General features: G+C 36.8%; 1 protein-coding gene across 1 annotated transcript in view; it reads right to left on the bottom strand.

Annotated features, from left to right (window-relative positions):
* The window catches only part of nicn1 (nicolin 1), a 65,933-nt gene that overhangs the window by 16,751 nt on the left and 21,815 nt on the right, over positions 1 to 27,367 (bottom strand). The window lies entirely within an intron of this gene.

Below are 27,367 nucleotides of genomic sequence, written 5' to 3' on the forward strand. Positions count from 1 at the left end.
TGCCAGTGTTTTTATGCGACCCATTAATCCATAGCCAAACAGTACTACAAAATTTGGCACAAGAATAAAGGAATGGGTCATTGGTTTTTATGAGCAGTACGTATAGGTCACTGTTAGGGGTGGAAGGATATAATAAACACCATAATAGAAAAAGAGTTAGAAATGTAAAGTTTAACTTTACTACAGAGTTAAAGATGTCACTGCAATACAGTGAAATGTGCTACAGTTTTTAAAAGTTGTATAATCGCTGAAATGTAAAATAATCTGTTAGTTAATGTTTGTTTTTCTACCCCATTGTTGACATTTCATTTACAGTTGACTGTTTAAGTTGACCACTTTTATTTATTTATTTATTTATTTATTTTGTTGTTCTTTTTTAAAAGTTTATTTAAATATAAAAAAGCATTTTTCAAGTTGACTTTTAGGAGTTAGCCACTGAAAACAGCACACCGAGTTTTATAATTTTTATTTCAAAGTTTTATAATCACTTAAGTTTATAAGAGTTTAAGAAGTTTTTGTTTATTAAAGTGCTGTTTTTCTGTTTATTTAAAGTTGAATGTTTAAGTGGATTGTGCGTTTTAAAGTTTTAAACATTAAAATTTGTTGACTTTAGTTGACTTTTTTCAGGCAGTAAAAACAGCCTCAAATTCTTATTTAATTTAATTTAATTTAATTTAATTTAATTTAATTTAATTTAATTTAATTTAATTTAATTTAATTTAATTTAATTTAATTTAATTTTAAAGTTAATCCAATTTATAAATTTAAAGTTGCATTTTTTTTTTATTTTTTTTTTGTAAAAAACAACTTTACAAAGACTGTGTTTTTTAACAGTATTTTATTTAAACAACCAAAAGCGTAGAGACCATTTTAACAAGTCTGTTTTATATTGCAGCGGTTTCTCTAAATCCTAACTGACTATACAGTCATTAATGTGAAAGCATATGTTTCAGAAATTACCTAAAATATTCAGTAAACTACAGTAATTCCAAGAGAATATTCTAGGCTTAGCAGTGGATTCTGGGAGTTATATAATGTTGTATAACTGTCTCCTGATAATGGAAAGTAATGAAAATCATGATATTGTATTTGAATTTCAGGAGAGACAGATGGGCTAGAGCTAGCTTAGACTGCTTAATTAACTTCTTATTTAAAATCTTATCTAGAGGAGTCTATGTACTTTAAAAGCCATATCTACTTGTCTTAACAGCTTAAAATCTGAGGTGGTGTGGTGGGTTACGATTAGCCTCAGTGTCATAAAAATGAGATTGCTCAAGCTTGTTAATCTGCCTGATAAACCGATCATAAAAGAAACGGTTAAATGGAGGTTTTCTTTAGATAAATTGTTGAGATTTTTATTTATTTATATCAAACAAGATTGCTTAGTTTTTAAGAGCTGCAAAGTGTCTATCCATTTAAAACATTCTACATTGTTCAGATGTCGGATTTGAGAAATGAGCCACAAATGAATTCAGTCACTAATTCTCAGCACCTACAGAAACCCTGCATTCAGGAATCCAACACAGTCCATCCCAGGTATGGTAAAATATTGTCAGCGTAACCTCAGCCGTGGAAGAAAAAATGTCAAGTAAACAACTCTGGTAGCAATTCATGAATTCAGCTCAAGGTATTATTAATGAGGAACCAAGATTTCCGTGAGGCGTTGTTAGGATGATCAGGCTGAACGTGACACAGCAGCTGTCAGGCTGATTTTTAGATTAGAGCACCTAAATTACAAAAAAAGTACCACAGGGAAAAGAAAAGTGAAGGAACAGCAAACAGGCCTGGTCACTCTGAGCTCTCGGTGTGTGTCTCGTAAAGCAGTACAGGGTAAATGGGTACGTACTCTATGGAGAGGGTGTTTTGATCAAAAATACTCTTGCAGTGCCCCCTGCTGGGTCACTTTCACCAACAAATACAGACACTACTCATAGAAGGGGATATGCTTAAAGATATATACTCTGGTTAATGGAATTTATATCTCATGCAATTCTTTCCTCAGTGATTAAATTATAGGTCTTGTGGTAAAAGCCAGCCATGCCTCACTTTTAAATGAAGTGTTCTTAAGTCCCATAGAATAATATTCCATGCTGTAATTCTTACATTTGTGTAAACTGTTATAAGTTAACTTCCTGCTTTTGATGGTGCATGTAACTGTCATTACTGCTGAATAGTTGTTTAATTAGATAGACCGTAAAACAAAAGTTCAGATGTTAATGTAACGATACATTCTCCATTGTTCCAGATATTCTGATATGGTTGCAATTTCTTCCAGGGTGAATCTTCCCCGATGAGGCTGGTTAAGAATATGTGCAAAGGAATATTGTTAAGAATTCATTTGTCAATTAATCTTCAGTAACTGTGTGGTCAGGGCCGTCTATTTTAGGAACGCTGTTTGTGAGATGGGGATACAAAGGGCAGTTTGAACACACATACATTCTCACCAGGGGCAATTTAGAGTCTCTAGATCATCTACAAGTATGGTTTGCAGAAGAAACCCACACAGGCATACTGTATGTAGAACATATGAAACTCCATAGACCACCACACTGAAAGCTGTCTGATGTATGAGGTCAAGTGGTAGTTCATTAAGTGGTAGATGACTGTGAGGTCACAGGTACCATTATGAATGAATAGTAAAACAAGAGGAAGCTCATAGTTCAAAACAATGTTCAGTACATAATGAGAATTGAGACTGGACAAAGAGATCAGAGCAAGAGATTGGACAAAACTTGGCATTGGGTATGAATAACCTCTGACTAACTGCAACATTAACTGCGCTCGTCACATGCCTTTGTCATCCCAGATTACACAATCATTGAAATTCTTTGGGAAAATCGGGAGAAATAGTTTTTATAAAATTGCTGGAAAGGGTATTGACAACCAGATTTGTTAGAAATAAAAGCAAGGCCTTTAAAAACAGGACTAAGCTTCACTCAAAGAATCTTCAGGCTGAACCAAGAGGGTTACTCTCTAATAACGGCAATCATCTGACACGACTCACAGGCTACATGAGTCTATAGTCTGGGCTAGGAAGAGATCAGCCCAGTGTCACTTTCAGACCATTCTGTGTATTCAGTGCATTTAATCCTCCATAACATTGTTAACAGGTCATAATGTTATGTTGATAACAAAAAAAACCCCTAATATTAATGTCTATAAGTTGAAAAAAGACAGACTTAGCCATGCTAGCACATTTACTCCAGCCATTTCTGCCTGCAACACACGTAAATGTAAACACAGATTTCATCATATTCCCAAACTTTGGGTAAATAGAAAATTTACATCTGATTGCAGACACATTCAGATAAGAATCAGGATCTTCTCTTCTTCTTTCCATCGACTTGCTTGACATAAGACTCTATGTATGCTGTCCCAAACAGCATGTTCTTTAAAGTTTTATCAATGGCCAAGATTGACTTGTTAGAAAGGATTCTAATAAGAGCTCTTTTATCACAGTGTGAAGCCTCCACCACCGTTTGGGACACATGCTGTGATGCTATTCTTTTAAAGTTCTTTATTTACTTGGGCTGCTCGGTAACATCTAAGAATTATAAATCAGCCTCCATCACGTATCACGGCAACAGTCTGATGCAGAGAAGAAGTGTTAAATTATGCATCATTTCCTGCATTTAAACTCATAATCAGGGGCCAGGCTGGCCATTTCAGCTGGAGTATGTACACATGGATCAGCAGTGCTTCCTGATCATTTCTGATTTGTTCATTTTCTTTTAATTGACGAGAATATAAATGTCTTGCATACAAATGACATCTTATGCCATTTCAAATGTGTTTCTATTGTAATTATAATTCTTTTATATATATATTTTTTATAATTGTTTATAGTTATTACAAAGCCAGTTATCAAATCTAAACCCAAACAATGAAAAATTTTTGTTTTGTTTGAAGCATCTCAACAACCATCACGCTCAGAACTCCCATACAACGGATAGCCAGTTGCAGAGTTTGGTCAGTCTAAATGAGTGAAGTGACAGTTGTGCTTAGTGAGGACTGGACCTGGTTCTCACAGCAGCAAAGAAGAGTGCTTTGACACTGAGCTACCGGGTAGTGATAATGCAATGTGATAGAAACACCAGAGAACCAAAAGGGTTTAAGAAAACCGTTAGAATAACGTGAACAGTGGAATATTCGACAACTAGAGCTGACCTCCATTCCAATGAACTGAGGGCAAGAAGCCACACATACTGCACAGTGCAATTCTTTTCTTCACACATCCAACCTGAGGAAGTTGGGGTCAGAGCATGAGGCAGCTATAATACAGCGCCCCTGGAGCAGGGAGGGTTAAGGGCCTTGCTCATTTGCCCAACAGCGGAGCTTGGTGGCTTGAACACCGATCCTCCAATCAACAACCTAGAGCAGGGGTGTCCAATCTTATCCAGAAAGGGCCGGTGTGGGTGCAAGTTTTCATTCCAACCAAGAAGCTACACCTGATTCCAACTGATCAACTGATCTTGGCTTTCAGTAGACTCAGGTGTAGCTTCTGCTCAGTTGGAATGAAAACCTGCACCCACACCGGCCCTTTGCGGGTAAGATTGGACACCCCAGACCTAGAGCCTTAACCACTTGAACCAATGGGTCAAAGACTTAAACTCTATGCATGAGTTACAGGAAAACACAGCAAGCTCATGCACTAAATTCTAATTTGAGTAAATTGAATACAAACATCAACCCTAATGTCGTGACAAAAATGCTATCCACCCCCCACCCCCCACCCCCAAAAAAGAATCTATTGTTTCCGACCTTGTCCACACAAAACAAACTCAAGCGCACTTAAATAAATAGTTCCACTTGCAGTAATGACCACAATGAAAGATGGGAAATGTATTTCTTATGAGACTACACTATTAACCCTGCCCATGTGGGCGTGTTCCAAGGCTGGATATTACACTTTCAGACTAACAAAGCCAAACAAAAGATAAATATACAGAACATGCTATTACTGAAATAGGCAAATAGGTTCCACACAGCTTACAACACAGCAAACTATGCATTATACAAAGTGTGTTTCATAACAAAATATTAAATACAGTATGTAATTGGAATTAAGGAATAGGTGAACATCATGTTTAAAACACTACAACATGCCTAATATTCTCCAAACTCTGGCAGCATGTTTAGCTACAAAGTATAATTCAAACTTTGGACATGTATATATGAAAGTTGAGGTAAAATTGATTTCCACAGTGCTTTTAAGTAGGCATTAAAGTAAGGTTATGTACCGAATCCAATTGCAGAAGATTATAGACCTAAAGAGAAAGAGAGGAGGGCGAGAACATCACTCCTGGGTATTTGCCTGACATGCTTCGGTGGCTTGCAATCAATGTTCCATTGAATATTGCAGATCCAGTCCCTTGTTACAAAGTCGCAGTAATGTGAATGGTTGTGCCTCAAGTAAATAAGACGGCTAAACCATTGGTTATAAGAATATATTCTTTGACAGCTCTCTGAAAATTGGAACAGCTACATTAAGTAAGTAATTGATGTAGCTATACATGGGGCATGGCCACTGTGATTACATGTAGCAGCTGCCACTCTGAATTACCCCATTGAACTCGCCAACCCAAAGACCGATCTTAAATCTTTATCATATTGTTTAAGATTGATTACTCTTAGAAACCGAGGTGAATACCCTTTACACCGTTTAACCCTAAACGGTGATAAAATGGTTCCTGAAGATTGAATGAATGAATGGTCACATCACTGTATTGGCCTCATGGGTCAAAACATCTACAATGCTATATTGATCTTTGAAATCAACACGACCTACATGTGATGTATCACAGCTATAAGAATGAAGAATGCTCTTCTGGGAAATCCTTCAAGCAACCCTACAGCAGAGGGATTCGCTGAAGACTGGATTTTAATGGATCAGATGTGGTTCATGTGGATTTCAATGATCAAATATAATTATGTAGATGTTTTTACCTACGATTTTACCTAAAATACAGTGATGGGATACACTATGGGACCCTTCGTCCCTCCCTCCTTCCCTCCATCCATCCAATCTATTCTACAAATCTATTCTCCATCCATACCATCTATCCAAACCATTTTATCCTGGTCACGATCACAGTGGATCCTGAGATCCACCTTGGATGGGACACCAGTCCATTGCAGATCACTACACACACACCCACCCCTAGGGGCCATTTAATACCAGAAAACCCACACAGACCTGAAGAGAATATAGTGGAGATCTGTGGAATTCTTCACATTGACAGGTCCTGAGCTCTGGACCGAATGAATAACCTTGTAGCTTTGAGGAAGAAATTCAGCAATGAACAAATCAAATATTCGGCAAATCCATCCTTCTTCTATACACGAGGAGTTCCCAAACCTTTTGAGCAAAATGACCCAAAACGAATATCATATATTATAATTTTCCACAACCCCAATCCCTGACCACAGAACACTTTTATTCCACATTTATACTTCAGGATTTATCAATTCATATTCGGCATACAGTATATTCGTGTTCATTTTCTTTCCTTCTGCTTTTCCACAGAGTCAGAGTCACTCAATTTTGTTAAGGAAATAGCAGAGGTAGATGGAGGGAGGATTTTTTTTATTGCTGAACTCTTACTGCAGTGCAGCATACCTGAAAGCAGAAAAAGGCTAAAATCGCATGTGCATGCTTTATTAAATGAATTTTGTTTCAAAGTGAATAGCAGTAACATTTCAAAGCAGTAGCATTTTTCATTTTTTGGAATATTGATTTGTAAAATAGATAAAATAAAAGAGGAGATTCAGTTACATACACCACTTTATTGACGTGTTTATATATATATATATATATATATATATATAAATATATATAATTTCTGCTTTTATGGTTTCTACACAATTACTACACAATTCAACCAGCTAAAAAGCCTCAGAAAGACGTTTTTGTCCAAACCTCATATTTTGTGCGGTCTCTGGATCCATTTCCTGTCTAAGAAAAGCTACAACCATCACATAGTCCATTATGTTTGGCTGATAAAATGAGTCAATAGCATTCATCTTGCAAAGGCAAACTGAATGACACTGATGGATTTTTCAAGTCCTTGTATCACTCCTACAGGCATATATGTACTGTGTGTGTGTGTGTGTGTCCAGGCAGCTCTGTACTCTCTTGGGGGTCATCCCAGGATCTATCTCCTATGTTAAAAGTGTGTGAATTCTTCTGTGTATGTGAATGTGGATATTAGTATCATGATATTTCTAGTACAGTATTTGTAAAGAGATCTGGCTTTTAAAGCCAAGTCCGTTTTAGTCATTCCAAAACATGTGACATCCTAACTTGGCTAGAAATTGAAGACCTCCTTAACGCTCAATATAAATGACAAGCCTTGCGTGTTGTTACGCTTACAAAAATAAATAAATAAATAAATCAAGTAGCCAATGCGCCAACATCAATTACGAGATCAATGAAGCAAGATCAATTCGCATTACCTTCTCCCTGTAGCACGAGCTCACAAGCTCTTGTGAATGGAAAAAAAAAGGCTCCCAGGCTAATTGCTAACGACACTTCATTTGAACTTTCTGTCATAAAGTTGCAAAAAAACACTACAGCACTACAAAAAACAGTAGTGCAAACAGGGTCTGACCAACCTGACACATCAACAAGCAGACCATGGTATGATGCCATCATCTTGACAACTTATAGTCATGTTTAAGGCAAAGAAAGATGGATGATTACTAATTTTTTTAACATTTTTGTGGTATATAAAACAACTTCTACAATAATATATGGTAATATGCACCGCATTTAACTGATGCTAATCACAGCATTTATTTAATTATTGTTTGCTATTATTTTACAAGTAAGAGTAAAACCTCTTACATTGTTTAATCTCTTCATTGAAAAACAGTCAGCTTTTATAGAATTTAATTCTGCATTTCTCTTTCATCAGTGGGTTGCGGTCTTGCCACACTGAAGCGCAATCACTGTCACTACTCAGGAGTGGGGCTGGAATTGGTGAAGCCTACACAGATCATTTGGGGAGGAGGTATTGTTGTCTATATCAAAGAACAAAAACAAACCTGAAGCCCCAATCACAAAGTATCCTTACTTCTGTTCCCTAGACCAACCAAGAAATCACATCATGTTTACAGATGTAAGCGAATTTCCTGTTTTGTAGGTAACTAAGATCGAACCTGGATCTCCGTGGTAGTCGCAGAATCACCCACATGCAGATAATCAGTCCCACATGCAGGATAAAATAAAGGCTTTGCTTTATTAACCAAACTTAAATTAAACTTACACAGAAAACTACACAAATACAATGTGAGAAACAAAAACTAAACTATAACATCATGGAAACACAACAGCATCTGATCGAACCACACTAGCAACAAACAATGACTGACATTGTAGACAGCTACAAAAGGGCTGGTGTATATAGGACAAAATATTAGGGTATATAGGGATCAGCCCAGGTGACAAGGTAGGAAAGCAGAACAATAGGATAAATATATAAATTAAATGCTTTAAAAATGTGTAAATGATGTATAACCTTTATTAAGGACTGAATATGAATGTGTTGTCTATATTTGTTGCTGTTATATTCTACATATACTCAAAATGGGTTTAATCCTATGACGTAAGAAAAAGCAGGCTAAGGTGAAACGCCTCTAGTGGTCTGGCAGGGAACTGTCCCAGTAGCTCCTGACACTTACATTTACTGTTTTACTATAAAGAACGGATTAGCTGATATTCATCAAACGGTAGTTTGGTTGTGATGAAGTGCGTTTAAACAGTGTCTAAATCATGATGCTGCCAAGATTGTGTTACATTTAAAATGAAGCCTGTATTATTATCGCCACACATGCGTTACAGCACAGTGGAATTCTTTTCTTCGCATATCCCAGCTGAGGAGTCAGAGCACAGGGGCAGCTATGATACAGTGCCCCTGGAGCAGAGAGGGTTAAGGGTCTTGCTCAATTGCCCAGCAGTGAAGCTTGGTGGTGCTGGGACTTGAACCCTGATCCTTCAATCAACAACCTAGAGCCTTAACCACCTGAACCACCACTGCTCCAATGGGTCCAAGTAAGAAAGCTACTTCCTAGAATACTGCTAATCTTGTAGCTGATTTCAGTTACAGTGTTAATCCCATCCAGGGTGTATTCCTGCCACACCACCAGTGTTCCCAGTGTTCCAAAGCTCTGGATTCACTGTGATCCTGCCCAGGATTAAACACTCCCTGAAGATGTAGATATGAATAAATAACGAGCATGTAACACTAATAAAAAATACATAAGTGCATGTGATCCAACAGCCTGCAAGTGGTATGAAATAATTCTATCTAGTTTTAGATTCAAACTTGATTTGCTGTTCCTTTGCAACTCTAAATAGTACCTCTATCAGGTACAAGGATTCCCCCCCCCTTATTTTCCTCTAAATGCTCCCTTGCTCCATTCCGAAACGAAATCAATCAAATTGCAGTCTCTTAATTAGGTGAGCACAAAGCATGGCGTGCTCGATTCTGCCCTAATTACCAGGACTGGTCACTGTTCAAACCTGAGCAGAGTGGTACACGCCATGTGGGTGATTCATGATATGGTCATGTTCTTTGCAAGAAGTGTGAAGTCTGAAACTGTTCCTAAAGTACCTTAAATGATGTTACAACCCAATCTCGACATGATTCTACAGGTGAAAAAGTATGAATACTCTGTATATGGCCTGAGAAAGGTTTTATTGAAATTTTACACCTTTACCTCTTTGAATCAGTGCACTGATGTTCCATTACTCTGGTGGAATGGAGATCGATTTATCAGACTTTTTAAATCAGGATAAACAAATAAATTACTTTACTGCTGCAAGTCTTATATAAAAATGAGTTGGCTTTCAGTGTGAGACGTGTGCTTTTCCCTTTGTTGGGATAACCTTACACGGAATTTTAGTGGTTGAAGATAAGCACCTTTAAATTTGAAATGCTTATGAACAAGCATTTGGGGCATCATGGAAAGCAGAAAATGGGTTTGATATCAACATTTACTTTGAAGATAGAAACAATTGTGTGAAACTACTACAAGACTAACCATTTGGGGATTTTTCTATGAATATATTTCCCTTAGTTAAGAAAAACCAAAATACTTATGAAAAAAATGAAAGCCTTGAGTATCTACTTTTATATGAGCCATTAACAATGTGGAGTGTGACAAAGTAATTCAATATCAAACATGGAAGTATTCATTTCTGAACTAATTGTTTCTTCATATAGGTCATACATCAAGCATGTCCTACAGGTATATAGGTAGTTACATGGAAAAATATACAGCTGAATAAAATTTTAATCAGTATAAATAAGAAAAAAAAAATACCCTTGTGTATATGTAGAAAATCTTTCTAGAGAAAGTTGGACTCAGCTGTTGAGGAGATATTTGGCTTATAAGCTTAAATGCAAATAATAATAATAATAATAATAATAATAATAATAATAATAATAATTATTATTATTATTATAAAAATAATAATAATAATAAAGAAAAAATATATAAATATTTCAATCTCTATGCTTTTCACTTCAACTGAAGAACTTTTCTACTTTTCTTCTTCCACTAATATACATCCTCTATATCCGTGTAGGTTGTTTCCTGCTTCAGTAAATGTTTCTCTCTTGTATTAACAAATTGTGGAGCAGAAATTTGTGACTATTCATTATTCACAACATACTAAAGTTCCAGCAGAACTACTGACTGTAAACAGTACATTCATTATTAAAGACTAATTAATTATTGATTAATGATTAATGTTACCTTAGCGGTAGACTAAATTAATATACAGCGAGATCCATAAATATCTGGACACTGATTCGGCCAACTTCTACATATTTTATCTGTCTACAAGGTTTTAAAATGATATAATAAATACAGGAACGTTGATAAACATTCCAGCGTTCACATTTTTTGCAATATGGCACTGATTGAAAAGAGTTTGAATTACTTGGTAAAGATTAAGATTATGATGATAGTGACAGTTTGTAATAGCATTTTCATTTAGCATTGGTAGTGCTATGTAATCCCTTATTTAACTTTTCTTTGCCAAAGCTGAGTGAACAGCTGTTTATTAAAGTTTTACGTTACTGTCCACTTACTGTGCCAAAGGGCAGGAGTACCAGTAAATAAAATCCCATATGCGTTCTTACCCTGAGCCTGCTGCATTCTCTGAGCAGTGTAGGATTACAAACATGAGCCGTTTTCAGTAATTCTATATACAACAGTCAGTGAATGTAATTCTCTGTTAAAGGTCTTGACTCTTTAGTTTCTAATTAAATTTCTCCCTGTCACCTCAAGGGGTTCAAATCCTGCCTCCTCTGTGCTTAGAGTTTGCATGTTCTCCTTGTGCTTTAGGGGTTTTCTTGAGGTATTCTGGTTTCTTTCCCCCGATTTCCAAAATTTGTTGTAGCTTATTGGCTTCTGTTAGTTGTCTGTAGTGTGTGATTTTGTGTGTGTGCCCTGTGATGGGTTGGCACCCCTTTCAAGGCTATCTCCCACCTTGTGCCTGTGGGATAGGCTCCAGGCTCCCTGTGACCCTGGGTACAGAAAATAGATGGACAAAATTTATATATGTCCCTAAAGCTGCTTTGTGAAAATGTCAGTTGTTATAAAAAAACGCTACAGAAAATGAACTGAAATTGAATTATATGGCAAGAAGCTGAATATGTTTGATCTACCGCATTAACAGCGCTATTCAGTGTACAATAGATCAAATGCCTAGACCATCACACCACTCTGACTGCTAAGTAGAAGCAAAAAAAAATTGTGATCGTATTATTAAGTGCTTTAGAAAATAATTCAAGCTGTGCAGGTTGTGTTCATCAAATCAGGTCTCAGTGCACCCAATTTCAAACTGTAAATCACCCTGGTGGGAACAGTAAGAAAATGCAGACTACAACTCTTTACTGATTGATCATACATTAAAGGATGGGTCGATTTTGTCATTTTTACACCCCAACACTGCCCAAAATTAACTTTTTGGAGAGAACTGCATTGCATAAAAATGCAAAGTGAATAAAAAGCCATCCATCACTGACAATCTGAAGAAAGAAGCTGTGGACAAGTTTGACAAATGACTGAGATGTACACTTGCTGAAAAAAAAAAAGGTTTGGGAACTTTTTTAAATGAAACAGATCCAGGATGAAAACCTGAGAAGCCCTACTAGAAAGTTCTTCTTTTGTGACCCCTCAAACAGACCTACTACAAACCTAAGGTAGGAAAAGTATGGTTTAACAGAAATAACTGTTTTAATACACCATGATAAGAAAACGGTTTGGAAAAAAAACGCAGCGCATACAACCTGAAATATGAAGCATAAACAACATACTGTACTCATGGAACATTTTGATTTTTAGCTACATTCTGTTTGGTCACTTTGATGAGTTGAGCTAAGGATATATAGCAGTCTGTGAAAAATTGGGATAGCTACAGAGTAGCTACAGATCATGAAGCATGCATTTATTAAGTATTAAAGTGGATTATTATTATTATTATTATTATTATTATTATTGCAAATGAGACATAAAAAGCAGCTATTCTTGTAAATACTGGGTCCCATGGAAAGTGATCCCTATTGGTCCAGGATAGTATAAAATAGTAATTGTGTGATAATTAGGTACATATTCATTCATTCATTCATTCATTCATTCTTTACCAGAAGATTTTGAAAAGCCTAAAATGGAAAGTCTGTACAGTTTGTTCACCTGTTTTGTAAATGAATGAATTGATGGATGGATGGATGGATGGATGGATGGATGGATGGATGGATGGACGGACGAACAGGTGGGGGGTTGGACGGATGGATGGGTGGATCGAAGGATGAATGGACAGGTGAACAGATGGGTGGATGGATAGGTGGATAGACAGACAGATGGGTGGATGGAATGACGGATGGATGGATGGATGGATGGATGGGTGTATGGATGGATGGAAGGATGAATGAATGAATGCATACATATGGAGGACAAGAAAAATATCAAATTGAAAAGAAAATATCAAAAAAGTAGCAGGAAATTAATTGAAGATTTATGTTTTCATAAATAATTCTAATAAATATTTCATTTATTTCAAGTTACACACAAACTGTAAAGACTTAGAATGAAGAGTGTGAAGAAAATAATGCATATTGCACCAATCATATAGGAAGTGTAGTATAAATAAATAAGTGTCTAAGTGTATGTCTGTTTTTCTGCATAATTATTTTACTATATGAATCACTTTTGTGTTGATGCTGCTGAATACCATTTTCTTTTCTTTTTTTTTTAAATTGGCACAAAAAAGGATAATGGATAAAAATAGATATAATGGTGGTTTTAACAGAATGTAATTTAAAAATGCAGACCAAGTAATTGCACAATTTTCCAGGTTACGGTGTAACCACAGTTCAGTGCCTGTGACCAAAACTGGCACAGAAACATAATCTAAGGATAATGAATGAGTGAGATAATAGAATAACAGTAGCAAGCAGCAGAATATGAGTAAACAATTTAACAGCTGGATAAATGAGGCTGCTAGTGTAGTTTAGTTTAGAAGACACCAAGAGAAGAAGAAGAATAGGAAAATAGAGTAAGATGAGAGATACACATTTAAAAACACATCAGCTGTAGGGAAGAAAGTGAACTTATGGATAATATGTGTTGCAGTGGTCATGAACTCTCAGTATAGGTTGTTTGTTAAAGATGTGATTGCCTGGGGGGACAGGATCCATGCCGGTTTTTGCTCTTTACCTCCTTCTGAAAGGCTACAAAGCCCTGATGGAGGAAAGATGGCAGGCAATGACCTTCTCAGTGAAGAGAATGACATGCTGCACCTTTGTCTTGAAGGAAGTGGAAACCATGCAGAACCAGACAGTGATGGAGGTAACGAGGCAGAGCAGAAATGGGATTGACTTGGTTGACCCAGGAAGAAAAGACAATGGTGTAACCATTACCATCTTATCATAGGATGCTGGAGATGATGGACCCCAGGAGATCAATTACACCCACTGCTGCACCATTTATTTACAAGGGAGGTGGCTAGGAAGTCTGCTTTTGTACATGCTGAGCTGCAGATAGTTGTGCATTCATCACACTATGAAGCAAGCCACCTCCAACTGAGAACTTGATTTGTTGTTGTTGGAGATGAGGCAGGCCATTGTTGTCTCATCTACAAATTCTGGCCCCTTCAAGAGAGCAAAATTTAAAGAGCAATCATTGGGATATAATGGAAAAAGATGAAAGGGGAGTACAGAGCCTTGTGGAATGCCTTCATCTACAAAGACAGGCTCTTTGACCATCCAGCTCTTTGAGATCTATTGATAAGTTGGTCATTAAGAGAGGCTGTTGTCTACAAATTGGACTAATTATTTATGGCTTTAAAATAGAGGGACATCTTGACAAATGTAGCCACAATGTAGTGAATGAAGTATTTGTAACAGAACTGAGGTATGTCAATAATCTAAGGTTTTTATAACCACAATTGCATCAGATAGTAAGTGGCATACGCATAGTGAAATCCATCTTCTGTACAATGTATGCTACACACACTCAAAAAATGGGTTTTGTGGCACTGTTTGCTTTACCCAAATATTTCGTGTTAAAATAGCACATACATGTTTCGTTTTCGGTCAAAACATAAGTGTATTGTGTTACCCTAAAACAAATCATTCCAATTTCCGCTACACTTGATTGTCATTTGTTAAACTAACATAATGTACTTAAGTTTGTAATTCAAAAAACCGGACGTGACGCTTTGTAACGGATCTCTGGAAGACGGCGCAAAGGAGCTGGTGTTAAAGAGAAGAACCAGGTAAGAAATCTTAAGGATTTTTTTTCTTTATTTCATTTTAAACTTTTTGCTCTGTTGTGGCGCTTTTATATTGCAGTCGAGTATTGTGTGGATGATTTCATGCGGTTGAAGGAGCTGCGTTTCATTTATCCTTTTCATCACGTTTGGTCGGTATTGAACTTGATGCTCTGTTTTGGGGTGATTTTTAGCGTTTTATATAGTAGTCAAGTATTTATATGTTTGTTTAAAACTTAATGGATTATTCATGCGTTCGAACGAGGTTTCGCTATATTTGGCTTTTGTTTTACATCACATGTTGCACTGTTTTTTTGAGTGATATTGTTGTGATATTCATATTGATATTGATTGGTATTGATGATCAAAAGTAAGTACCAAGATATACTGGAAGTCCATATTGCTAAGAGTGTCTCTAGCAAGGGTTTGAAATTCAGAAACGGTATGATCCTGGCACATAAAACAAGTGGCCTCCCTTGGAGAAATTGTCCAAATTTGTATAGTCCAAAAGACATTGTGCTTCATAATGAGACAATTGTGTGGTTGATACAGGGAACACTTTAGGGCATTTGAGCTTACTACTTCACCAACAAGAGAGATGTTCTATGTAGAACACGGTGATTTAGCTGATGATTATCCTTTGGCTGACTATATGGTTGGTCCTTTGCGTTTGGTGACTTTGAAAAGACAAGTGCATGCATAAAGTATAAAAAGAACTTCACAATTTACTGTTGCATGTTTTTATTTTATCATTACCATACTCTTGTATTTTCAGAAACTAATTGTATTCCTGTTTTTTCCACAGCTTTACCAAAATGACTTCTCCAATCAAGACGAAGGTGATCAGAAGGTGATCCTCCAGAATGGCATGCCGACTTCTGTTAGTGATCTCTCAAAGGAAATTGAAAACCAGTGTAACCTACAAGGAGATTTTAGATTGCAATTCATTGATCCTGAATTTGACAATGAATTCATGAATCTCATGTCCACATCTGAAATTCACGACAAAAATTCCGTTGAAGGCTGTATTTCTGACATCAAATGTCCTTGAGACTACCTCACCCTTGCCACATTTGGACACATCTCAAAGTGGAAGTACCTGCTCCTCACCATCTCCTCACTTTCATCCTGTGACGCTTATTTTGTCATCTCCATCTACTTCAGCAAGCTCTGTTGCAAGTCTGTCTCCTGAGCCATCTTCAAGTCTAAAGTCATCTGCATGGCCAGCTGTATTTACAGCTTACATGGTACAGAGTGCATCTATTTTTTTGTTTCAGTAAACATTTGTTTTGTAATGTTACAGTATTGTTTAACTGTAATTGTCCAACTGTTAACTGTAGTTGTTCTTAAAAAAAACTTGTTGCAAGCTCCCTTAATGGTGCAGAATGTATCCAATTTTATCAGTAATCATTATATTTAGTTAATCTAGAATGTGTCATTTAAGTGCAATAAACAGTGCTTTAAAAAGAGCTGGTGTCTGACAAGTCTTTAACAAATAATTTTCAGAGCAAAGCATTTTTGTGTGTGATGTAACTTGAAATTAAAAAACTTGTGTTAACGTAACTTGAGCTATTTGGATGGAACCACTGTCCATAATCTAAATGAGTTGTTTGAATGAAATGTTCTTATGTTGGTTTAGTGAAAAATATTTGAAGAGTTTTTAAAAGATGAAAACTTGTTCAAACAACTTAACCATTTTAAGTCACAGGAACGTAATAATACTTATTTGATTAAACACAAATAATTCACGTTAATTTTTCATCATTCAGGTTTGTTGTCAAAACTCAAGAGTTTGGCATAGATTAAACAAAAATCTTAAATGTTAATAAAAACTAATAAGGTTGTGTGGAACCACTGTCCATAATTAATTTGAGTAAGTTTGAAGTATCATTTTTTTGAGTGCAGGATAACTAGCAGTCTGGAGTCTATGCCTATCCAGGGCACAATCGCAGACACACTCACTCACAACAAACAATTTAGAGATGCCAATTAGCCCACAACATGTCTTTGAACTAAGGGAGGAAACCAGAGTACCCAGAGGAAGGGAGAAAGTGGACAAAATGGAGATGGGACTTGAAACCCCAACCCAAATGTGCTAACCACTAAGCCTGCCAGCTGAAATCATAATCCAACATACAGAATGTTAAAAGTATGCACAAGATCAGAATCATTCAAAATGAACCTGGCAATGGTAAAAACACAGCAAGGCAATCAGTAATGAACAAAGACTGGAAATGTACACAAATGCTTGGTATGGCAAGACTTCGAAATGAGTTTGATAAACACAAGCTACTTAAATACTTTTAAACAAGGAAATAAGCAGAAAGTGGTTGTTTGAAACAAGTGGAGGGGTGAATGGGGAATTTGCCAGAGGTCATGCTACAGGGGTCAGGTAATGCAGTAAGAAATGGGAGCCAGTTGGTCTGCACAAAGAATCAAAGCGTCTGTCTAATAAAGTTTTGAACCTTGGTCCAAATGACACTTGGAGATAATCAATTATTATCTACAATCTTGGGTCTTGGTTTAGGATAGTATTGTAATGTTATTGTTATGTTATGTTAGGTGTGCCAAAAGTACAACCCTGGTTCTAAATTGTATGTCTTTTATACAATTAGCAGTGTGCTGCCTTTAAGAGGAATGTTTCTCTCTTAAAAGCAGACCTGTTGCCTCTAGTGATGTTAGAGTAAGACGTGAGCCGTTGTTTTCTCTAATATTTCATCTGATTTGTAAGCTGGTTAAAGTCCCAGAGCACCATCAAATTAAAGGTATTTTTTCTTGCCTGTTGATTACACAGCAAGTCATCAGAATACTGGCTGTGGCCCATGGTTGTGTCAGCCGTTAACAAGACAGAGGGAAAAATCACAGTCATAATATTAACAGTTCAAATATACGTACAAGCAATGCCAATTAGATGCGCAAGATTACTTTTACACCAGTCTATACTGAGGTAGCTATAAAGAAACCACCACTTTACCGAACCACTTTTTTTTTTGCCTGGAGAGAGTAAAGTCAAGACTTATATGTAGGGGTCATGATGTCTCTGTGAAATCCCACATCATATTGATAGCTAATATGACAAGTTTGAGCTTGGGCTAGCATGCCTTCCGAAGCGACGTTGATGGGAACATTTCTTAATCTAAATCCAAACTCTCATGCTGGAACCCTCCTTGTCCTCTACCTTTCGTGTTTCAGAATTCCCCATCCTGCACATTTCAGTGTTTAGTCTTTTTTTTTTTTTTTTTAAATCCTGCGGCTTAACCAAAAGCCCATTCCATGTCTCCCGTCCCTCATCATTTCCTGTACGGTTCTCTCACATATGGTTGGATTGTCATTTGGTATTTCCAGATGTTTCAATTGGATCGAGTTCATAGTATAATTTAGTCGAGTCTGGAAGTTGTACACGACTGTTGTGGCACAAGAAAACCCACAACTAACCTCACAACAATTGCCAGCGAAAGAGAAAGTCATAGCAAGCAACAGAATATTGATGAATTTGTAGTCCCACAGCTTCTGAACTCTTTAGAAGTCGAAAAGATTTCTATTTTTATTTCCTGTATCTGGGTAACAGCATAATTACTACATGATGAAAGGCACTACAGAGGTGCATGGAGATTGGAATGGTCCAATTGAGAAAAATGATAAGGAATATAAGAAATCGCAGCTCGTACAGTAGTTTTGGTGTGATTAACAGCTGGTCTCAATGAAAAACACTGTTCCCTTTTAAGCCCATTTGCATTGAGAACGCCAAAAGCACTGAGGGCATTTGCAGCTGGTGTCTTTGGTGCTCACAATACAACCAGACTTATAAAAGAGCTCATTTCTCTTTGAGAACATTATTGCATTGATGAGATCTCAGACCACTTCTTGTTTACGCAACTTCATTAAAGGCATTCCTAGTCGTTTACGATTGTCAGTGGTGCTGAACTGTGCAATTCTTTTCTAATTGTAAGCCTGAGGCTACATTCAAAGGTCAGTAGTCACTAAGATCTCTAATCTCTCTAGTGTTCTGCTTTCTACGTGAAAGATGTATGGGTGAAAAGCATTGGTGCAATGCTTTAACCCACCCCAGGCTAGAGTAATGCGCTAGGGCATGTAGCATGTCTAAAGAAGATAAATAATTATTGTCAGATTAAAACCACTAGGTACAGATCCCTAAAGAGTTCTAAATGAGTACGAGTAACACCAAGGTTACATGAGCAGAAGAAACCACTGGGGAAGATGCCAATAATCAGACCAGAAAATAAATGCTGGAATCTTGGCCTCTGTCTAATAATGTCTGGCATAAATACAAGACATAAATCATGCATTACATCAACACTGCTGGGCTAAAACAACATAATTAAGGTGACCCCAATGTGAACTGTTCAATATTTGTTGCAGCTTCGAAGGCACACCAGGAATGAGGATAAGACATAGTAATAAAAGTGTTTAGAATGAACGCATTGTGCCCAAGCCAAACATTTTCCGTGTCTGGAAAGGGCAAAACAAAAACTATTACACCCAGACCTGTTCGTGATTTGCTCCATGGTGCATTTGTTATCAGTAATACTTAACATTCTTGTTTTTTTTTCCTCATATAGGAGACAGAGGTGGCTCATGGGCTTGCGTGCGATTTGGAAAATTTCCCTTTAGCGCTTATGTTGGAGAAATACAACTTTATCGTTAAGTTTGAAATGTATGTATTTATTTATTTATTTATTTATTTATTACCATGACGATTTAATCGTGTAAGGTTAAGATAAATTAATAAGGTTTTTGCTTACTCATGCTGTATGCCGTATGCGTTTTTTCTTTTATTTCAGCTTTGAGCATTATCTACATGCTTTTAAGTTTGTCCTTTGCACATACAGCTCATAATAAAAGTCAGGAAACAGGGAAAATAAAAACATTAAAAAATAAAAAATAAATAAATAAACAGCGGCACATCTGGTATTTGTACAAAATTAAATACAGTGGGGTTTTTATTATTATTATTTTATTTTACAAACCGAAAATTTGTAATACACTACAGAAAGACATTTTATGTGTGTGTGTGTGTGTGTGTGTGTGTCCTCCATGTTGTCAGACCATAAATACTGAGGAGGATGGAGTTCAGGTTAGCATAAAGCTTATTTTTAATAAGACAAATCCAGAACTTCAGGCAATCTCTCAGTAATAAACAGGCAAGGGGGACAGATCGTGGAAACCTGTTTAGCAGGAGCATCTGTAAACTTTACAGCCTAAATCATTGGGGTATCAAGAGCAATAGTCTCTATGATTATAACTGCATACGCAAAGCATGGCAGGACTTCATCAGTGAAGAAGAATAGTGGACGAAAATTTATCGAACATTAGGAAAGATAGTGTCCAAATAACACAGTTAACACAAGAGCAAGCGCTAAGTACTGCAGCAAAAGTGACAGCAGAACTTAATATCCATCTTAAAGACACTGTTTCCATAAAAACAGTCCACAGTGAACTTTACAAAGCTGACCTCCATCGACGAGTTGCTAAACCATTAATCACAGACGAGTGATATGGGCTGATGAATCATCATTTACATTATTCCCATCAGCAGGTCCAGTTCATGTATGGAGAGCCCCCAAGGAACTGTCAAACATGGGGGTGGATCTGTGAAGATATCTTGGTATTCTACCTCATCATTAGCCTACATGGTCGTGTTACTACCAGCAGGTATTTGGAAATTCTAAGCAATCAGGTGCATCCTATGCTCCAAATGTTGCTTCCAAACAATGATGATAATGTGCCCACACATACAGCCAAAACAGTTCAGTCTTGGATTCAGGACTATGAACTTCAACATCTGCCCTGGCTAGCTCAATCACCTGACTTGAATATCATCGAACCAGTATGGGAAATTTTGGAGAGAAGCGTGAGAAGCAGATTCTCTCCTGCAGATTCCCAAGTTACTCCATATAACAGTTGATATTTCCTGTATAATGGATCTTTTGGATAAACCAACCACTTCCATCACTCACTTGAATGTGGGCATGAGGCATGAATTTTGAAGATGTTGCAACAAAATTCCACCCCCCCCCCCTTTTTTTTTTATCCCCAGATACATATGAATTTTTCATCCACAGCTGGTCGATAAAATAAATTAATTTTTATCACGTTATCCATAATTCAGTGTTATACATCCAGGGTCCAAGCACAAAAAAAAAGATCAACAAGTGGTCTGAGAGAGAGAGAGAGAGAGAGAGAGAGAGAGAGCTCATCAATGAGAAAATGTCCAGAAAGAGAAGCGAGTCCCCATTGTACTGTGAACACCAAAAGAAGCAGCAAGGTCATTTGCAGCTGGTTACTTTGGTGTTCGCAAAATAAGCGGAGCTCTGTTCCCTTTCCTTTTCTGAGAGGGCATTTCACCACAGATGAGCTCGCAGACCACTTGTCGTTCACAGCACAACTGCTTTAGAACTCAGACCCCTGCTGCGTAACAATGAATTATGGATAGCTGAGCGTAATTCAAAATGGCTACTTTACACTGTGCTATAATTTGGCTGTGGATCAAAGATAAAGCAAAAGCAGAAGTCAAGTGAAATACCAGAACGGCTGGAATAAATGAGAGAAAGAAAGAAAGGAAGAAAGAAAGAAAAATAGGAATGATGAGAGGAATTTTGTTGTAGAACCGCCAGAAAAACCCACAACATATTCTTCATGACACAAGCCTACAAACGTGCTTTAACTCTTTTTCAAACTCGTTTTGTTCTTTGATTTTTAGCCTACAGAGACTGAGGAGGAACAGAGGAATGTTTACTCTACTCTACAGTCTACTTTTCTTCAGACGCTTTGGCAGAGACTTTTATTTAAAGACTTACAACTAAGACAAAACCTACTTCAGGCATTATACAGACAACAGTTCAGCATTAAAGGACTTCAAAACCTCCAAAGGGTAATGCACAACACTATACCAGGAAAGCTAGGTCCATCTTTCTGGTATAGGTTTATTTGGATTGCTGTGCTTTACAAAATAAAAGACTCTATAATTTGAAGGTTCAGCAATAATTTGAGACACTGATAGGTTAAATTACCGATACATTCAATCACGATGCCTTCATGTGCTATCCTACTATTCAAGTGGTAATTAAGAGTATGTCATATTCGCATGCTTTGTTGTCCGAAATAACATCAATCATGGACGATACCAGGCTCAATCATAAACATTTCTTTTTAATTTTACTATTATTTTGATAAGATAACATATTACTCAGGTAGCTAGTTTGCCGACTATTAAAATTTGGTCAAATGTATGCAGTGTAAAAATGTAAACATTCAAAGTTCTATAAATAAAAATAAGCAAAACAGAAAGTGCTAACAATTAGCTGCATTTAGAAAAATATATGAAAACTGTCATTTAGTACAGAAACTGTACTCAGTTATAGAAAATGAGAGGCCTTTACTTGCCTACATGGATTTTTGAAGACGAGGAAAAGAGGAAGCAGATCTCTCATATGTGGTGGTGATAATCTAATAATGAATTAATCAAGGTGTAACAAATGCAGGTTAAGTACAGGTTATGTAACACTAGCATAATGGGGGGGGGAATAACCCAACATCAATTTTTCAGCTGTCTTGGATTTGACTGGCCAAAAATGGCAGCCTCTCACAATCAAGGTGATAATTGTAGTTATAAGAAAATGGAATGAAAGAAAATTCCTGTATTTTGTAAATATTTACGATGAATTGCTGGCACATATCCAGATAATAATTGAGCAGCTGGATCAGCTGGAACCAAAATTAACAGCACCACCAGAGACCTGAAGAAGACACACACACATGAATTAGAGGCTGGGGCTGATTTCTGTCATGACAAGAGAGTGCACCCCTATAGTCAAGTATCCCTTTAGATTTTGTGACCACTGGGGCTAACCTATTTTAGGCCTGCATTGCAGAGCTGGTTATCTGAAAGTCTGGCTTTTATGAAGATATTCAGCTATTTAGAAGAGATAGGACATGACTGCAGGCTCGAAAGAAACAAACAAACGTCAGGAAGCTATCTAGGATCAGATAAACTCTGTAGCTAGTTTATTTCTATAGAATTTATTGTTTTGCTCAAAATCTATATCTTCATATTTTGGTCATTTAAATCATATACAAAGTACAAAAGACGACAATTTTACAACCCACAATTCTGTTGATATAATTTCTTTATGATATAATGATGGTTTATATATTTTCTAAGCCCTAAAACTATATACAGATTATAGCATTTTAACAGTTACCATATATCTTTTTCGTATGGAAGCATAAGCACAGTCCATAGAATTGCCTCTGCTCACAATCGTAGTGATGGATGTGGACAAGAATTGACCAATATGCATTAACTGTTTGATAAATTGTTAATTTAGTGCTGGGGTGTCAAATATACGGCCCATGGCCCAGGACTAGCCTGATAAATGTTCTTATCTGGCGCACCGAGTGAATTTGGCATCCACAGTCTAAATTAAAATAGCTTTGAGGAAGATGATTGAATTGTAAGATTTGTCTCAGTTTTACACTAGGGGAAAACTAGAGCAATAAACTCAGGGCTATAAATTCAGCTTCTGACTAAATGTGCTAAAAATGTTGCTACTGTATCTATGACTCTTTCTTGAAAGAAGGAATTTAATAGTTTTACAGCAATGGGGATGAATATTTACACAACACTCGAAAATGAGGTCATCTTATTCTGGATTATTCTGAATACTTTTTTATCTAGGGGAATTTTTTGGTTTGGGTTATTTATAGTTTTCTCTAACATGATCTTAGACTTGATAAAATTATAAATTTAAATAATTCAATCTGCATGATTTTAGTATGGTTACAGATGTAGGGTTAGGGGTGGGGTTAAGTTTTGTATTTCTGTACATTTTCATTCATTTATAATTAAAAATTCAACCAGGTGAGCCTCACGTTGCATATACTTGAGTGCCAGTTGATTTTTGCATCACAATAAATTACTTTATATTTTTTAATTATAGTACAGTATGTCCAAGAGGTATAAATTAACAGACTGGCCAAAAAGAGCAGCCTCTTGTGACCAAGGGGTTAAAAATTGAATCTCCATTTTTATGGATTTCTTACCATGTAAAAATGCCTGTATTGGGTAAACATTTTTGACAAACATTTTGTTACATTTAAACAAAAGAACAAAGCCTGCCGTTCTCAGTGGAGAAACTGTCCTCTCATCTGCCATGTTGAAAATTTAGGACTCTTCCCATCTCTGTCAAAATTATCTCATTATTACGACTTGAAAGGTCATTCATGTGCAAGTGTGATAAGTCAGATAGCATGTGGAGGCAGAATTAATTGGTAATTGCTATTTGTTTTATGACAGTCTCATGTGTTGACCAGAATGTAAACAATAGTGCAGCATCTATTTTAGATACTTCTTCTATCTTGGATTCTGGTGAGCTGAACCTATAATGGCCATTGCCTCAGTTAATATGGCTAAACAGACTTGCAGTTAAACAGAGGACAAGGTGGTATTCGCATGTATCACCACACCCAATCTTCTCATCGCCGTCTATCCTTTTCTCTCATGCACTGTGTTACACTATTCACAGCACAAGGGCGTGAACTGAAAGCTATTTATATTGTTTGACAAATTTCCCCACATCTTTCTCCTGGCAGTGAAGAATCACAGGCTGCCCTTCAAGGAGTTTATAACGTGTATTCCTCAAAAGCATCAGGTACTTTCAACAACTAAGCCAAGTCTCAAAGAAGTTCAAAAGAGTCAGTCTGCTGACTGCTGATCAGGCGATTGGAAATTCTGGATGACATCCAGAATGCAACTCCTAAAGGGTCCTGAGAGTGACTACATGCACTACACATTCTGTTTCCAGAATTTAACTGAGATACAGCCAGTGCTGTGGAAAATTTAATACAGCTAACATAAAACAACCTGCACCACAGTGCTATGGAAGTCTCAAACCTGATAGCTCAGATAATGTTGATTAATGTTTCCCTTACAGCACCTCTGACACTTGTTCTGGCTGTAATTCAAACAACAGTTTTACATTAATGAGCTCAGCCTAATTATCATCCTACTGTTTCTATGGCAACATGTCAATCACATTGACTGCATTATGGCAATATGGTGTCACATAATAAAAATAACAGATTCAAAAGTGATGTTACTTAACAAATGTAAACATGAGAAACAATCTATGAGGAAGGAAGGAAGGAAGGAAGAAAGGAAGGAAGGAAGGAAGAAGGGACAGAAAACTCACTTTTAGAACTGAGATCACCAAACCAACCATCCCCATTAACAATAATACTATTTCATAAAAGAATATTACCCCTCTGAATTTCACATCAAATAATCTACCATTAGCACAAGCATGGAGGCAAGTTACTGGTTACTGGAGAAAATATTATTGGTTAATATTATTATATATAATAAAAGAGAAATCAGACACTTCAGAATGCATTGTTATTGTAAAATCATCATTAGGCTGGTAAGAGTAACTTATTGAGATGCATCCCTCCACCCTGTCATTGATTATTTCCTATAACAGTGCAGCACATTACCTACACAACACAGCACATGCTTGTGGTCAGAACTGGAACTGCCAATTTCATTGATCTTGGAAAGCTACAAATTAAAACTGATCACAGTGGTCACTGAGCAGGTTTACAGCTTAGAGGAACAATAAAACTGTCTATTATTTTAGAAACATATTGATTGTGTTTAATAATAGTTGAGTTTTTATTTCTTCATAAAATGGAAATGGGAAGTGAAAGAGTGCAGGTGGTGGGGATGCCTAAATTTGGCTGATGTGCTCAAGGTGCTCTCTTGTGGGAGTTGCTAGCTCGACAGTAAGCTGGAGGGTATGATTCCTTAGGGATATCTGTGACAAAAAATAGAGAATGTCTATAGGGAATAATGTGTGGAGCTTCCCCATCTTCTTATCCAACACGTAGCACTTTTTGTGCTTCTAGCCCTTAGCTGCCAACCACAGAAGTATGATACATGTACGGGGCTTCCCAGTATTCCAGTTACTGTCTTCTAACTCCTCTATCGTACTTCCTTTAGCTTGTGATATCTGGAAATCGGGTCATCTTTAAATACGTATCAATTATTTAACTGTGCAAATAGGAATGATGGAATGAGGAATTTCCTGGTAAAGCATTAATCCACCCTACACTTGCAAGCTGGAGCATATGATAAATAGTATCTTGTATAAGCTAAAAGAGCCTGTACACAAGCTGTAAAGCTTTCATTGCTACATCTGATGGAGTGTATGCATATTAAAGATTTATTTATCCAAAAATTGCTGTCAATTCCTTCTTTCCTTGAATTCATTCTGAAAGAAAACAAAATAAATAAATAATAATAAAAAAAAAAAACAGTGGCACCTATGGCACCGCTGTCCTTGGTGCTGAAATTAAACTGCCACCTGTGTACAGTCAGTGTTCCCATTGTCCACTGTGTAAGACGGCATCCCGGGACCAAATATAAGGTCGCAGCATCCACAGATAAGAGCGTCTTATAGTGCAATATGAATAGTGTTTCTAGACAACTGGATAAATGTAACTTAGTCAGTTGAAAATATGGGCTTCATGTCCAAGCAGAACACAACGCTCATGTGACCATCTCGTGTTGCACAATCTTATAGCTATAAATGTGCAGCTTAAGACGGATAAACCATGAAAGAAAGCTTAGAAAATCACTTAGCAAAAACCCAAACCTAAGCAACACATTTTGCCAAACTTTCAGAAGACAAATTTCACTAAAATCCAGCAATAGCGATTATTTTATTATATAGGAGAATGTTATCCTTATTTCATATCATGACCTAGCGTATGAATGACCATATAAATTTCTCATTGCACATTACTGCAGCATGAACATGAATCACACAGATTTGTATGGGGGCGGATTCCCAATTATTGTAGGATTTGAATCTAAAACAAATAACTTGCATCACTCTGAAAGTGATATTTACACAAAAAACCCACATGTACATGATTTCCTCTTAACATAATCAATCAGCCTGGACATTATTAATGTTTGAAGCTCGCTTCTTTAGTTGTTCTGTGAAGCTACAAGCATCCTGTCACACAGTATGACTTACTGTAATCTGTTATTAGGGCGCAGATTTCTCATTGCTGATTCCCTGGGACCTTTCCGGAAAAGATCGGCAGCAAATCGCTTTATGGAAGATGTGGTTTATTGGTGTGCAATACTGCACTGGTTGTCGACGAGACAGAAAACATATTCTTAGTCTTATATTTGGTCTATCTCTGTCAATTGGGCCAATGGAAGAAGGTTATATTTGGTTCAGGTAAAAGCATTATGGTGTGAAATACACAAGCTGAGAGATTAGATTAGATCAGATTAGGTGTTAGATGTTAGATGTATGAGGAAATACTCCACCAAAAGGAGGAAATTGTAGCCATCAACAACTGTCACCAGTTACCTGGTTACATACTGCTTGAAAACAGGACTAGGATAAAATCAGTATTGAACAGTGTAGCCAAATACGAATGCATTATTCGCATGAAACAGGGAAGCCTGAGGACATCCACAGAAACATCACGCTGACAGTTTCCTGGAGCGTAAAGCAGCGACGTTACCCACTGCACCATCATGCCGCCCAT

This window comes from Hemibagrus wyckioides, linkage group LG21, assembly GCF_019097595.1.
Source record: "Hemibagrus wyckioides isolate EC202008001 linkage group LG21, SWU_Hwy_1.0, whole genome shotgun sequence".
Taxonomy (NCBI): Eukaryota; Metazoa; Chordata; class Actinopteri; order Siluriformes; family Bagridae; genus Hemibagrus; species Hemibagrus wyckioides.